Below are 17,415 nucleotides of genomic sequence, written 5' to 3'. Positions count from 1 at the left end.
GTCAATTTTACGAAACTCTATGTTCATTTAATTGGAAACTTATTCCCTGTCATTTTAATGTTGTACGTGTCGAGATATTAGAGTAAAAAATGACTTACTAAACTCGAACTTGATTTGAATCTCACAGCCAAACTATTGACTGATCCTGGTTGGGCGACCCTCTAAAAACAAATGCACTGCCGGAAAAAAATAGTACACACATTTAGAGGTTTCCATTTCACTCAAGATTTACTGTTGCAGCAGTGGAAATGGAGTACATCAAATGATACGTTTACAGATCAATAGAACAAGCGGTTTGAGGTACCAGGTATCGACGCATACGGAAACGCCCATATTAGTACTTTTAATAACTTTACTTATGTGTTGACCTCACTTACATTTTTCATCAACCTTGCGCGTTTCGACTTTCCGTTATTTCCAAAGGCAGTACTACGTCAGTCATACAAAAACTTTAGATACATGGTATCACGTCAACATTGTCGTGCCCGAGACTAGGCAAACTTGGCATCGACGATCCTCCCATCGTTGGACAACTGGCGCAGCACGTCCAGCTCGAGTGGAAATTCTCCAAATGGACCATCCGTCACTCGGAAGGCCACAATTTGACCCCTTTCAAACTCGCTCAGCTGGCTGTAGGAAGCAAGAGTGAGTCTCCGTGGCATGGCTGCCTGCTTCATTCACAGGTTTGGGCATCTGGTTGGTTGGTTGGTTGTTTTCGGGGAAGGAGACCAGACAGCGAGGTCATCGGTCTCATCGGATCAGGGAAGGACGGGGAAGGAAGTCGGCCGTGCCCTTTGAAAGGAACCATCCCGGCATTTGCCTGGAGCGATTTAGGGAAATCACGGAAAACCTAAATCAGGATGGCCGGACGCGGGACTGAACCGTCGTCCTGCCGATGGGCATCTGGCAGCTATACCACTACCCTACCCGTTGAAAACATTATCAGTACCTCTGGCATACGCCAGGTGGCATATACCGTCATCGGATCAAAATTAACGATGAAATATTTCTTTTCCGGCAATATATTTGCGAACTTCATAGTTTTGGAAAGCTTGTAGCGTTTCCCACGCAGTTTTCCACATAAATGAGGTGCTCCCCACAGTATTAGCAGAGCATACTTCATTAAATTGAGCTTTGTGTTTGAGTAGTTTAGGTATCTTTATGCTCGTTGTGTTTGAGCAATTTCTCAGTGAATTTTACGAGACTGTATGCTCAGTAAAAAAAAAATCGCTCTAAGCAATATGAGACTTAACATCTGAGGTCACCAGTCCCCTAGACTTAGAATTACTTAAACCTGACAAACCTAAGGACATCACACACGTACATGCCCGAGGCAGGATTCGAACCTGCGACCGTAGCAGTAGCATGGTTCCGGACTGAAGCGCCTAGAACTGCTCAGCCACCGCGGCCGGCTATACTCATTTCGTTCGGAAACATATCATCTGTCATTTTAATGCTGCAAGTATCGAGATATTAGAGTAAATAAGTAATTTATAAAACTCAATCTTGATTTGAATCTCAGAACCAAACTACTGTCGTAAAAATGATCTTGGCTAAGTAATTCTCTGAAAACAAATATAACCGCAGCATTCCTGAGCAGTTTGTCTTACTGTAAAGGTGTTCCACTGCATTGTAAGAGCCAATCCTTTCTTTCTCTCTTTTTATTTTTGTAGATTTGAAATATGAGAAGTATTTTGATCTGCTGCTACGAATTATGAACTCGTCACAGAGATACTAAAGGTAAGTTACAGAGAACTGGAAAATTAGGCAGCTGCATGAACTACTGTTCAAAGTTCTTCGTTAGAGATATTTTTGAATTTTCTTTTGTGTTATCCGTAGTCAGTTTTAAGGTTGCACTACCTGTCATTACTGTCACTTCTGTCAATACCAAACGCGAATTTGTAGATTCCTCCCAAAACAATCATTAGCAATTTCTTTATATTTGACCAGACGACTGCGCTTCATGTGCACTGCGAACAGAATCTAGTACACGGCACGATGCAGGTGGAGTGCTGGACAGAGTGCAGTGCCGGGCGCGCAGGAACGACAGAAAAGGAGTTCCACTTCCTGCTGCCCCTGGAAGGCCAAGGAGAAGGCGGCGATATCCGGCCCAGCCCGACGCGCCAATAACCCACCGTTGAGTGTCCCCGCAAACAGCGGGCCGTTCCATGGTCCCCTGTCCGCTGATATCCGGAATCCAGTCAGTTGCGTCTCGATGAAAGGCCGAGTGTTGATATCCAGCAGATTCAGTGCACTAGCTTGAACAGGGAAGAGGAAGAATTTGGCGCGTTATTTCTTTTCAGAAGCTCGCCCAGTATTGCCTGCAGAACTCGCAGTAAATCTGTATCGGGATCGGAGGACGAAGACTTGATTCTTAGCTCATCTCGAAGAAGAGTCGTCAAGTCTAAACAGTGTGCGAGAGTGGCCCCGTACTTCGATGACAAATAGCGTGGCTCCATCTAGATATTGGTATACAATTTTTATTAATGTGTTTCCTCCCGGTTCCAACTTGTTTCACTGAAACTACGAAAAATGGATGAATTTTTCCCGCCTCTACTGCAATACCAATAACGAAATATTTTATTATCAGTTCAGTATTTTCTTAAAATCATCACTCTTGTGACTGATTTGATGCTGCCCTACATATTTTGTATCTTCTGCAGACATTTTTATCTCTACGTAACTGCTGCATCCAACGTATTCTATAATCTTTTTTGCTTCTTCTAAACTTTGTCTGTTACTGCTATTTCCACTGCGAACTTATCACTACCTGGTGACTAGCAGATGTCCCACTGACCTGGCTCTGCTTCGACTATGTTTCCTCAATGCTTTGCGTACGTCTTCTTTGATAGCGTAACAGTTCAAACCATTGTAGTTTGCCGGCCGGTGTGGCCGAGCGGTTCTAGGCGCTTCAGTCTGGAACCGCGCGGCCGCTACGGTCGCAGGTTGGAATCCTGCCTCGGGCATGGATGTGTGTGATGTCCTTAGGTTAGTTAGGTTTAAGTAGTGTTAAGTCTAGGGGACTGATGACTGAGAAGGCGTGTCGGTCCCCAGCACGAATCCGCCTGGCGGATTACTGCCGAGATCCGGTGTGCCGCCCAGTCTGTGGATGGTTTTTAAGGCGGTTTTCCATCCGCCTCGGATAATGCGCGCTGGTTCCCCTTATTCCGCATCAGATACACTATGTCGCCACGTACGCGTACACCTTAATTACTCTACCACGCAAACATTTGGGGTTACACTCGTCTGGTGTGAGACGTTCCAGGGGTGGGGGCGGGGTGGGGTGGGGGGTACCCTGGGCCCTGGGGGCCGAACTGCCACACAATAACCCTGGGTTCGGTGTGGGGCGGCGGTGGGGTGAGTGGACAGCTGTAGCCTGATGTGGGGTTGTGAACCACTGAGGGCTACGGTGGGCACGAAGCCTCTCCGTCGTTTCTAGGTCCCCAGTTCCATACAATATAATACAATACAATACAATACAAAACGCAAATAAATCAATGAAGTTTTGGGACTGTGCAAAGACGTGTAAGGGCATAGGTGGTTTCAGTATGAGTTAGCTTCCAGAATCTTTGGCTTCTTCCATCGAATCTAAACTAATTAAATTTATGTGACTTTTGCTCTGAAATTTTTCAGTTTCAGTGTGTGAAGTCCTATGGGACTTAACTGCTAAGGTCATCAGTCCCTTAGCTTACACACTACTTAACCTCAATTATCCTAAGGACAAACACACACACCCATGCCCGAGGGAGGACTCGAACCAGCGCCGAGAACAGCCGCATGAAATTTTTATTTCTGCTGTTATTCCGAAAAGATTATTCTTTGAGATAGCTAGTTTCTTCCAGTTACAAGATGGTAATAGGTCAAAATGCAGGTATTAATGCAGAGTTAAGTGTCTGGAGTCCATCCTTAGTTTAAACGCGAGGTAAGTATTTCTTGTAAGGCGAGAGCCAAGAAAGATCTGAGCGCGACGGAACGCAACTGCGAACGACTTCGGGAAGGGGGCAATTATTACAGCCGAGCTGGAAGGGCGGTCTCTGTAATCAGTGAGGAAGGGTCCAGCAGATCTGCTGGCGGCAGCAGCAGTGAGTGGAGTGCTCAACAGGGACCGACTTGAGCTGGCCGGACAGAACACCACACAGAGGGAAACACTGTGCGTCGGAAGGAACCCCTGCCAGAGGCGGGGGGTGGGTCGAGGGAAAAAATAAATAAACAGACGATCGTGCTCGGAGGAGCGAGAAGACTGCGGAGGCACGGGATGCCGGCGATCCGGTGGGGGGAAAAAAGGGCGCAGCCCGTCCGCGGCTGCCCGTGGTTGCCCGGGGGCGAAACAGGCCACGGCAATTTGGCCGGAGATGGCGCCTGCCGGTATGTCCGACGCAGCGCCTCGCTACCGAGCCACCTGCGCTGCTGCTACTGCTCAGTCTCTGGTCCTCCTGCTGCTCACAAGTACTCTGCAGAATACCAAGTGAGGTGCTGCAGCCTGACGACACCCGTTCCAGATCTACACTCCGGGAAATTGAAATAAGAACACCGTGAATTCGTTGTCCCAGGAAGGGGAAACTTTATTGACACATTCCTGGGGTCAGATACATCACATGATCACACTGACAGAACCACACGCACATAGACACAGGCAACAGAGCATGCACAATGTCGGCACTAGTACAGTGTATATCCACCTTTCGCAGCAATGCAGGCTGCTATTCTCCCATGGAGACGATCGTAGAGATGCTGGATGTAGTCCTGTGGAACGGCTTGCCATGCCATTTCCACCTGGCGCCTCAGTTGGACCAGCGTTCGTGCTGGACGTGCAGACCGCGTGAGACGACGCTTCATCCAGTCCCAAACATGCTCAATGGGGGACAGATCCGGAGATCTTGCTGGCCATGGTAGTTGACTTACACCTTCTAGAGCACGTTGGGTGGCACGGGATACATGCGGACGTGCATTGTCCTGTTGGAACAGCAAGTTCCCTTGCCGGTCTAGGAATGGTAGAACGATGGGTTCGATGACGGTTTGGATGTACCGTGCACTATTCAGTGTCCCCTCGGCGATCACCAGTGGTGTACGGCCAGTGTAGGAGATCGCTCCCCACACCATGATGCCGGGTGTTGGCCCTGTGTGCCTCGGTCGTATGCAGTCCTGATTGTGGCGCTCACCTGCACGGCGCCAAACACGCATACGACCATCATTGGCACCAAGGCAGAAGCGACTCTCATCGCTGAAGACGACACGTCTCCATTCGTCCCTCCATTCACGCCTGTCGCGACACCACTGGAGGCGGGCTGCACGATGTTGGGGCGTGAGCGGAAGACGGCCTAACGGTGTGCGGGACCGTAGCCCAGCTTCATGGAGACGGTTGCGAATGGTCCTCGCCGATACCCCAGGAGCAACAGTGTCCCTAATTTGCTGGGAAGTGGCGGTGCGGTCCCCTATGGTACTGCGTAGGATCCTACGGTCTTGGCGTGCATCCGTGCGTCACTGCGGTCCGGTCCCAGGTCGACGGGCACGTGCACCTTCCGCCGACCACTGGCGACAACATCGATGTACTGTGGAGACCTCACGCCCCACGTGTTGAGCAATTCGGCGGTACGTCCACCTGGCCTCCCGCATGCCCACTATACGCCCTCGCTCAAAGTCCGTCAACTGCACATACGGTTCACGTCCACGCTGTCGTGGCATGCTACCAGTGTTAAAGACTGCGATGGAGCTCCGTATGCCACGGCAAACTGGCTGACACTGACGGCGGCGGTGCACAAATGCTGCGCAGCTAGCGCCATTCGACGGCCAACACCGCGGTTCCTGGTGTGTCCGCTGTGCCGTGCGTGTGATCATTGCTTGTACAGCCCTCTCGCAGTGTCCGGAGCAAGTATGGTGGGTCTGACACACCGGTGTCAATGTGTTCTTTTTTCCATTTCCAGGAGTGTATATTACACACAGAATGAACATTATGACCTGCTACAGTACAGAGCGGAAGGTAACTGAAAGAAATACGCAATGAGACGAACAGAAATGACGCTCTTACTCGAAAAGAATAATTCACTCTGAAAGAACACAAAGAGCCTATTAGACGAAGGGAGTCCGATAGCCGATCAGTTCCAGTCAGTCCACCAGGAAGGAGGTACACGGCTCCTGTTGTCAGCAGCTTAATAATGCCTAGATGGTCAATACCGCGGTTCAATCGCGTCTGCATTGTTACTTTGTGCCAGTAAGAGCTCTCAACAAGGAAGTGTCCAGGCGTCTCGGAGTGAACCAAAGCGATGTTGTTCGGACATGGAGGAGACACAGAGAGACAGGAAATGCCGATGACATGCCTCGCTCAGGCCGCCGAAGGGCTACTAATGCAATGGATGATCGCTACCTACGGATTATGGCTCGGAGGAAACCTGACATAAACGCTACCATGTTGAATAATGCTTTTCGTGCAGCCCAGGACGCCGTGTTATGACAGAAACCGTGCGCAATAGGCTGCAAGATAGGCAACTTCACTCCCGACGTCCATGGCGAGGTCCATCTTTGCAACCACGACACCATGCAGCGCGGTACAGATGGGCCCAACAACATGCCGAATTGAGCGCTCAGGATTGGCATCACGTTCTCTTCAGCGATGAGTGTCGCATATGTCTTCTACCAGACGAAGCATTCGTCTTTATGGACAACAATTTGCGCCCCTGTCGTGCACATCTTGTGAATGACTTCCTTCAGGATAACGATTTCGCTCGGCTAAAGTGCCAGCATGTTCTCCAGACATGAAGCCTATCGGACGTGCCTGGGATAGATTGAAAAAGGCTGTTTATGGACGACGTGACACACCAATCATTCTGAGGGATCTACGCCGAATCGCTGTTGAGGAATGGGACAATCTGTAGCAATAGTGCCTTGTTGAACTTGTGGATAGTATGCCACCACGAATACAGGCATGCATCAATGCAAGAGGACCTGCTACTGGATATTAGAGGTACCGGTGCGTACAGGAATCTGGACCACCACTTCTGAAGGTCTCGCTTTATGGTGATACAACATTAATGTGTTGTTTTCATGAGCAATAAAAAAGGGGTAAAATGATGTTTATGTTGATCTCTATTTCAATTTTCTGTACTGGTTCTGGAACTCTCGGAACCGAGGTGATGCAAAACTTTTATTGATGTGTGTAAATAGAAAATATTGTAGAATATTACACCAGTATTGTGTGTGATTTCATTCATAGTGCATGAAACATTGTACCAAGATCTGACGGAACAATCAGTCAATGTAATTACACTGAAGTCACCACGACTCATGATGGTAGGCGGGACTTTACAGAAGGCAGGATGTGGTTCTTCGTAAGATGCTGGACCACCATAGACGGCAGTGCATCCTCTGCAACGTGCTCCCTTGCTGGCCTCAAGGTTGGCAAGAATTTCTTGTGATAGGACGTTGCATTCTCCCCTCCAGCGCGATTGACAACTGCTGGACGCTCGTTGGTCCACGATGTCGTGCTGCAAAATTTTCCCAACTCACCCCAGATCTGTTCGATGTAATTTAAGTTGGACAGGCCAATCTGTTCCACGAATATCCTCTCGTTCCAAAAGCTTCTCTACCTGCGCTGTTCGATGCGACATGCATTGTCATGCATAAAAATGAAGCCACGCCCGAAACCACCGCTGAAAAGATGCACATGCGGAAGGGGGACCGTGTCACAAAATGGTTCAAATGGCTCTGAGCACTATGGACTTAACATGTGAGGTGTCAGTCCCCTAGAATTAGAACTACTTAAACCTAACTAACCTAAGGACATCACACACATCCATGCCCGAGGCAGGATTCGAACCTGCGACAGTAGCAGCCGCGTGGTTCCAGCCTGAAGCGCCTAGAATCGCTCGGCCACAGCGGCCGGCTACAGTTTCACAATAACGTTGACCAGTGAATTTATTGTGTTCGCACATTTGGAGGTCAGTACATCCACGCAACATTATGTCTCCACACACCATAACACTTGTACCGCCAAAACGATAACGTTCGACAATGCGTGCACTCCCAATCAAATGTGGCACTTTCGCAGGTTTCTCTTTCCTCCGCCTACTCGCCGTCAGCGAGCAAGAGCACTGCTCACCAGCCGAATTCTTGGTCGTCCTTGGTATAGACTATAGAGCAAGAATCATTGGCATTTTTCCGTGTTCAGCAACGAGTAATGCTTATGTTCGTGGTGGTCAGATCGACATTAACGTGTCCACAGACGAACTGGTGAGAAGTCGCGGGAAACAGTGTTGCTTGAGACTCATACCGCTCCATCTAGTGCAACCATTGTGTTAGAAGCTATTGTATATGATAACAAGAGTGATTTGGTACTTGCTGAAGGAAGGCTAAATGATTCCCAGTATGTGACAAGACTGGTCATACTCTTTATGGTCAACGGGCCAAGTGGCATACTACACCAGTGTTTTGCAAGTCCTCATACCGTAGTTTAAAGCACAACGCCTTGAGAACTATATGGCTTCTGAACTGACCTGACCAGTCTTATCCTTTGTCACCCATTGCGATAGGAAGTAAACTTTCAAACCAGTGTCTAGTTAGCAACTTCCATGAACTGTTAGAGCACACATTTGACGCATGGCACATTTCGTACGAATCTTGATAATGGATATTACTTTTGAATGGAATAAAAGTACAATCATTTAGTATCCATTATCTGGATATCTGCACGAAGCTTGATAAATATTGGACTGGTACTTTAAGGTGTAGTGTATAAAGCATTAACTGAAGCACAGAGCACTCAAAGTTCCATGACACAGTATTACGCATCCTTCGAGAAATAATCGCTTACAGACGAACACGCAAAGCAGTAGCGCTAAGTCACCTGCAGCGGACATTTCACTGCCTGAGCAATGCGTAAGAACACGAAATCTTGATGATACGAAGCATTTCTGACATTGACTCTTAATTTTATGGAAGAAGTTACGGTTAAGTTATTAAGTAATTTCTTAAGACATCATCAGACTCCTATCAGGATAAATTCCTCTGTTTCGTTTCCTAATAAGATAAGTGCAACGTTTATGAAAAGAACTCCTTTTACACGGTAACCGTTTTGGCTAGTTCAGACTACCCCCAAAACGCTGTGGAGACGGCGTGTCGCCGTACACAGGACGGCACAGGCGAGGGAGGGCGCCGCTGTCGTAAAGCGACTCTGGCGGCCGGAAATAAATGATGTCGGGGGCTGCTCGCTGATTCAACAAACAGGCCACGATTTATGGTGGACGCGGGGGGGTCGCATGTTGGAATCGCTTTCCTCGGCCATAAACCCCGGTCCGGGGTAACCTCGTTCCAGATTTCGTGCTGCCGTTTTATTAGTAGAAGCTCCATCATGCCAGGTCACCTGTACTAACAACCTTAGACCCTCTCTGTGTAAAGTGCTCCTAGCATCTAGCACAGCTCTGAGAATTTCACACTTCCTCACACTTTATCATTCCTGAGCCTGTCAGATGTTTATTTTCATTTCTTGTACAGGTGAGCCAATATTATTTTATTGTTCATATCTCTTTGCAGTTTGAAAGGCATTTCGCAGTTAAAACATGTGAAGACCTATATGGTATTTTTGTTCGCGGTATTTGCTTCTATTCCCACCGAAAGCTACTGTAACACGAAAACCACCTTTTTACGAGTATGGTCTGATGAATGATACATAGTGAGAGAAATAATGGAAACTGCTATTTTATTTTATTTTTCTATATCGGGATGGGCAAATAATATCACAACCGGTTTAGACTTCTTGGTAAGGGCTCATTGGGTTCGAAATGTATTTGCTGACTGTGAAATGTTTTACATCATCTGTATTAGCTACAAATGTTCTGTCTGTTGCTGCAGGGACTGAAACGCAGATTTCCCACAAGCGCGAGCGACCGCCTTAACTACTTAGATTTTCTGTGCACACTCTTCGAATCGAACCAAACCTCCATATGTCACATTGTCCACTTCTTTATACTATAGCCCACTACATTCATCACCTAATGCTCAACAACATTATTAATTTGATTGCGGCTGAAAGCAAGGGGAAACTACAGCCGTAATTTTTCCCAAGGGCATGCAGCTTTACTGTATGGAGAGGGCCGGCCAGAGTGGCCGAGCGGTTCTAAGCGCTACAGTCTGGAACCGCACGACCGCTACGGTCGCAGGTTCGAATCCTGCCTCGGGCATGGATGTATGTGATGTCCTTAGGTTGTTAGGTTTAAGTAGTTCTAAGCTCTAGGGGACTGATGACCTCAGAAGTTAAGTCCCATAGTGCTCAGAGCCATTTTTTTGTATGGAGAGCTGCATCAAACCAGTCTCAGGACTGAAGACCACAACAACGACATTGGAGGACCTTTGTTATTATGAATACGATGACAAGTTCGTTTGGGATGCATGCCCAAAGGAACACGCACTGCGGCGACTACAGCCGTTATGAAATACGTTAACAGTAATCGCAATAATGACTATGTGCAACCATCAACTGTAGAGTGGAATGATGACAATGGAGATTTGTGTCGGACCGGGACTCAAACCCGGATTTCCTGCTCATCGCGAGCGGTAGCCTTATCATTTGGCTATATGGGCACGACTCACGGCCACACCCGAACTTTCACATGTCGCCAACTATACGTCTACAATCTGTACTCATACAGCCATTATGCGTATTGCCGTACAGGTGAGACACTTTGCTTGAAAGTAGCTCCTATCATGCCATCAGAGTAAATTCTTTTGTGTAAATGTGGGCAAAGCGGCTGTCTCGGTGCTGGCTCCTGGCCACTCTGTGTAGGGGAGAAACGCAAAAGCAGCAGCCGAAAGAAGATCTTTGCGGCGCTAATTACAGCAAGCCCTTATCAGAGAGGCCTGGAAGCAGGAAATGAAGAAAGAGAAGGAAAAAAGTCAAAATAAGGTAAAACGAAAAGCAGCCGAAGAGAGGCAGTAAAAAGAAGAGTGCGAAGAGCAGGAAATCCAACCCTGGAAGAGTTCTTTTCGACGACAGCGATGAGGATAGACAGTGCGTGTAGTACGAAGAAAATTTTCCGTATCCAAAGCCAGAAGAACAATGGGATTAGAGCCACTTGCCTCTCCCTAGGCCCGTGAACGTTGTACGGAGCAGTCTGACTTCTGGAATGACATTTTCACTCTGCAGCGGACTGTGCGCTGACACGAAACTTCCCGGCAGATTAAAACTGTGTGCCGGACCTAGACTCGAACTCGGGACCTTTGCCTCTAGCGGGCAAGTGCTCTACCAGCTGTGAGGACGGGTCATGAGTCGTGCTTGGGTACCTCAGCTGGCAGAGCACTTGCCCGCGAAAGGCAAAGGTCCCGAGTTCGAGTCTCGGTCCGGCACACAGTTTTAATCTCCCGGTAAGTTTCATGTCAGCGCACACTCCGCTGCAGAGCGAAAATCTCATTCTGGAAACATCCCCCAGGTTGTGGCTAAGCCATGTCTCCGCAATATTCTTTCTTCCAGGAGTGCTAGTTCTGCAAGTTTCTGTGAAGTTTGGAAGGTAGGAGACGCGGTACTGGCAAAATTAAAGCTGTAAGGACGGGTCGTGAGTCGCACTTGGGTAGCTCAGATGGTAGAGCACTTGCCCGCGAAAGGCAAAGGTCCCGAAGCCAGGAGCATTTTGCTTTACTGAGGTTACGGGAAGTAGGCAGTAGGTGAGGAGGGTTGTTAGGAGGAATTTCCAAACGCATCACCGTCCCTACACAAGACACACAACAGGTCAGTATACTGGCGAGTACGGAATGTACGCATGCTTCTCTATAACACAGACATTACTAGCTGACTGAAGGCTGGATTGCGAAACACAGTAACAGTTTACAATTATTCAGATAAAAGAAAAATTCCTTAGATCCACGTAGTTCTTAGATGCAAAATTCCTGGCGATGGACCGAAGTACAAGGAAATTACTCGAAGCCTATATACACTGAAGTCGTGGGATACCTCCTAATATTGCCGGCCGCGGTGGTCTAGTGGTTCTAGGCGCCCAGTCCGGAACCGCGGGACTGCTACGGTCGCAGGTTCGAATCCTGCCTCGGGCATGAATGTGTGTGATGTCCGTAGGTTAGTTAGGTTTAATTAGTTCTAAGTTCTAGGCGACTGATGACCTCAGAAGTTAAGTCGCATAGTGCTCAGAGCCATTTGAACCATTGTGAACCTCCTAATATTGTCTAAGACGTCCTTTTTCCCAACTTTGCATGGAATCAACAAGCTAAAGTTCCCTGCAGAAACACTGAGCCATGCCGCCTCTGTAGCCATTCATATTTGCGAAAGCATTGCCCGTTCAGGAATTTGTGCACGAACTAACCTCTCGACTGTGTCCCATAAATGTTCGATGGGATTCGTGTCGAGCGATTTGGGTGACCAAAGCATTCGTTCGAGTTGTCCAAAATGTTCCTCAAACCATTTGTGAACAACTGTGCCCCAGTGAAACGGCTCATTGTCATCTATAAAAATTCCATCGTTGTTTGGGAAAATGACGTTCATGAATGGCTTCAAACTGTCTCTAAGTCTACAAATATCTAGATGACCCAGTCGATTCCATGTAGACACAGCCCACACTATTGTGGAGCAATCGCGAGCTTGCGCAGTGGCTTGTTGACAACATGGGTCCACCGCTTCGTGGGGTCTGCGCCATACTCGTGCCCCACTATCACCCTTACGAACTGAAATCGGGGCTCATCTGACCGGGGAACGGTTTTCCAGTCACCTACGGTCCAACCGACATGGTCACAAGCCCAGACGAGGCGATGCAAGCGATGTCGTGTTGTTAACAACTCGCCTCGGTCTGCTGCTTCCACAACCCATTAACTCCAGATTTCGCCGCACTGTCCTAACGGACACGTTCGTCGTACGTCCCACATAGATTTCTACGGTTATTTCATGTAGTGTTGCTTGTCTGTTAGCACTGACAACTCCGCATCACTGTTCTCGGTCGTTAAGTAAAGCCGTCGACCACTGCGTCGCCCGTGGTGAGAGGTAAAGCCTGGAATTTGGTATTCTCGGCATACTCCTGACACTGTGGATCTTGAAATACTGAATTCTTTAACGATTTCCGAAATGGACTACCCCGTTCATCTAGCTCCTGCGTCTGTCAGTTCCCGTCGTGCGGCCATGATCACGTCGGCAACTTTTTCACATTATTCGTCTGATTACAAATGACATCTCCGCCAATGCACTGTCCTTTTATACAATATGTACGCCTCACTACCGCCATCGATGTATGTGAATACCGTTATCCCATGATTTTTTTCAACGCAGTGTTGCATTCATACGACATAATATTCCACACATCGTCCTTCCGAGATACTATTCCATGTATCTCTACGACACTAGCATAGTGAGGTACTCTGGTTGATTTTTTGAATCGTCAGTCATCGATTTTGTTGCAGCCTGCCATGAATTCCTCTTGTATGGCAACCTCTTCGTGTCGAAGTGGCACTTTCAAGTTATTATTTATTGGAAATATTTCGATCCTCATTTTCCTCCACAGTTGTTACCCTCTACAGCTCGCTCTAGTATCATGAAGGCTAAGACTAGATAACTTAACCCTTGTCCTATCATCCTGTCCCTTCTTCTTTCCCATAAATTCCTTTCCTCGCCTATTCTGCAGGAAACATCCTCATTCCTTACCTTATCTGTCGTCCTAATTTTCAACATTCTTCTGTAGCACAGTATCGCAAATGCTTCAATTGACATTTGCTCCCCGTTTCCCACACCCCATGCTGCACTGCTGTACCGTGGTGTACTTCTATTGTATTTTCTCAGAAATTTATTTTTCAGATTAAAACCTATGTTTAATACTTAGTAGAATTCTCTTGCCCTTTTAGGCTTGCTAGTCTGCTTTTTTTGTCTTACTAGCTTCGTTCACCTTGAGTTATTTTAGTTGCACGGTAACAAAATTGTTTGATTTTGAATACTTCGTGAGCACCAGTTTCGCTGCTAAGTTTCTCGCTATTCTCATATACTTTTTGTGGTTCATTCTCAAATGTACAAATGTTCAGATGTTCAAATGTGTGTGAATTCCTAAGGGTCCCTAGACTTACACACTATTTAAACTAACTTCAGCTAAGAACAGCACACACACCCATGCCCGAGAGAGGACTCGAACCTCTGGCGGGAGGGGCCGCGCAATCCGTGACATGGCGCCTCAAACCGCACGGCCACTCGGCTCATTCTCAATAGTAGACTTTTCCTCTTGCGTTCAACAGATCCTGTAGTTCTCATTTACTTTCACTCAGGCTAGTAAAGTCATCAGCGAAACTTATCACTGATTTGCTTTGACCCTGAATTTCAGTCCCACTCTTGAACCATTCTTTTATTTCCTTCATTGCTTCTTCGATGTATTGATTGAACGGTAGGGACGAAAGACTGCATCCGTGTTTTACATCATTTTTAATCCGAGAACGGCGTTCTTAGTCTCCCAGTCTTGTACAAGCTGTGTATTACCCGTCTTTCTCTATAGGTTACTCCTCTTTTTCGCAGAATACCGAATAAAATCGCAACGTTATACACCGTTGAGCAGTTTTCCTACGTCGTCAAATCTTATGACCGTGCCTATTTTTCTTCATTTTTGCTTCCATTGTCAACAGCAAAGTGACTACTGACACTCCGGTGCCTTTACCTTTCCTGAAGTCAAACTGGTCGTCATCTAGCAGATCCTCAATATTCTTTCCGATTTTCTGAGCATTTTTATTGACAGCAACTTGGATGCATAAGCTGCTGACTTGAGTGTGCGATAGTTTTCGCACTCATCGGCTCTTGCTGTCCTCGGGATACCATGGATGACGTTTTTCCGAAAGTCAGATGGCATATCGACGGTCTCATTGATACTGCACATCAACGTGAATAGTCGTTTTGTTCGTATTTCCACCAGTGATTTTAGAAATTCCGATTGAATGTTATCCATCCGTTCTGACTTATTTGTTCTTAAATCGTCAACAGCTCTTTTACATCCTGATTCTAATACTGTTCTCCGTCTGTTCCCTGTCGACTCCTGTTTGTTCTTCTATCACGTCATCAGACGAAATTCTCCCTCACAGAGGCCTTAAATGTACTCTTTCCACTTATCCTGTCTCTCCTCTGCATTTAACAATGGAATTCCCACTGCATTCTTAATTTTACCACCATTGCTTTTAATTGAAGCGAAGGTTGTTTTGAATTTTCTGTATGTTGAGTCAGTCCTTCCGACAATCATTTCTTTCTCGTTTTCTTCACTTTTTCATGAAACCATTTCGCCTTAGATTTCATACACTTTCTATTTGTTTCGTTTCTAACGGACTTTTACTTCTGTAGTCACGAACTTCCGTGCACATTTTAGTACTTCCCACATCTGTCAACCAACTAAATTATTTCTTCTGTTATCCGTGGCTTCTTCGCAGTTACTTTCCTTATACGTATGTTTTCCTTTCCAACTTCTGTAATTGCCCTTTTTAGAGAGGTGCATTCCTCTTCAACCGAACTGTCTATTCGTCATGGTTGTTTCTATTGCCTCAGAGAACTCCAAAAGTATTTCTTTATTCTTTCGTATACCACTTCTTTCCTCATTGATTCTTCATGACTTTTTTTTAAACTTCAACCTACTCTTCGTCACTACTATATGGTGATCCGAGTCTACAGGTTATTATTATTCAAATAACAGAAAGTCTCAGCGGACCCACGATAACTTTTATTAGTTGTTTGATGGCGTTGGACCAAGGTACAAGGAAAATATCTGGAGCCAATATTCTTGTATTCACACGATATTATATTCCACGCATCCTTCTTTTGGCTCATAACCGAGATACTACACTACTGCCCATTAAAATTGCTACACCACAAATATGACGTGCTACAGATGCGAAATTTAACCTACAGGAAGAAGATGCTGTGATATGCAAATGATTAGCTTTTCAGAGCATTCACACAAGGTTGGCGCCGGTGGCGACACCTACAACGTGCTGACATGAGGAAAGTTTCCAACCGATTTCTCATACACAAACTGCAGTTGACCGACGTTGCCTGGTGAAACGTTGTTGTGATGCCCCGTGTAAGGAGGAGAAATGCGTACCATCACGTTTCCGACTTTGATAAAGGTCGGATTTTACTGCGGTTTATCGTATCGTGACATTGCTGCCCGCGTTGGTAGAGATCCAATGACTGTTAGCAGAATATGGAATCGGTGGGTTCAGGAGGGTAATACGGAACGCCGTGCTGGATCCTAACGGCCTCGTATCACTAGCAGTCGAGATGACAGGCATCTTATCCGCATGGCTGTAACGGATCGTGCAGCCACGTCTCTATCCCTGAGTCAACAGATGGGGACGTTTGCAAGACGACAACCATCTGCACGAACATTCGACGACGTTTGCAGCAGCCTGGACTATCAGCTCGGAGACCATGGCAGGTTACCCTTGACGCTGCATCACAGACAGGAGCGCCTGCGATGGTGTACTCAACGACGAACCTGGGTGCACGAATGGCAAAACGTCATTTTTTCGGATGAATCCAGGTTCTGTTTACAGCATCATGGTCGCGTTCGTGTTTGGCGACATCACGGTAAACGCACATTGGAAGTGTGTATTCGTCATCGCCATATTGGCGTATCACCCGGCGTGATGGTATGGGATGCCATTGGTTACACGTCTCGGTCACCTCTTGTTCGCATTGACGGCACTTTGAACAGTGGACGTTACATTTCAGATGTGTTACGACCCGTGGCTCTACACTTCATTCGCTCCCTGCGAAACCCTACATTTCAGCAGGATAATGCACGACCGCATGTTGCAGGTTCTGTACGGGCCTTTCTGGATACAGAAAATGTTCGTATGCTGCCCTGGCCTGCACATTCTCCAGATCTCTCACCAATTGAAAACGTCTGGTCAATGGTGGCCGAGCAACTGGCTCGTCACAATACACCAGTCACTATTCTCGATGAACTGTGGTATCGTGTTGAAGCTGTATGGGCAGCTGTACCTGTACACGCCATCCAAGCTCTGTTTGACTCAATGCCCAGGCGTATCAAGACCGTTATTAAGGCCAGAGGTGGTTGTTCTGGACACTGATTTCTCATCATCTATCCACCTAAATTGCGTAAAAATGTAATCACATGTCAGGTCTAGTATAATATATTTGTCCAATGAATACCCGTTTATCATCTGCATTTCTTCTTGGTGTAGCAATTTTAATGGCCAGTAGTGTATTCCATACGTCTCTGTAAAACTAGGAGAGTACCGAGGAATATTAATAAGAACAGACATTGGGCGCTGCTACTCACTAGTTACATTACGTTTTCGCTCTCGGTGTGACGCTATCACTGAATGTTGGACTTGGATGGAGAAGCAGGGAGGCCATTGATATTTCGTTCGCAATAGTTGTTCATCCCAAAGAGGTCCATTCCGTTGGCGGAGTCCTTGCCGAAGCTCCGGTGCGGAATGCGGCAGGTGCGT

Source organism: Schistocerca cancellata, chromosome 2 (assembly GCF_023864275.1).
Source record: "Schistocerca cancellata isolate TAMUIC-IGC-003103 chromosome 2, iqSchCanc2.1, whole genome shotgun sequence".
In the NCBI taxonomy this organism is placed as follows: domain Eukaryota; kingdom Metazoa; phylum Arthropoda; class Insecta; order Orthoptera; family Acrididae; genus Schistocerca; species Schistocerca cancellata.
This window is presented reverse-complemented; position numbering follows the sequence as displayed.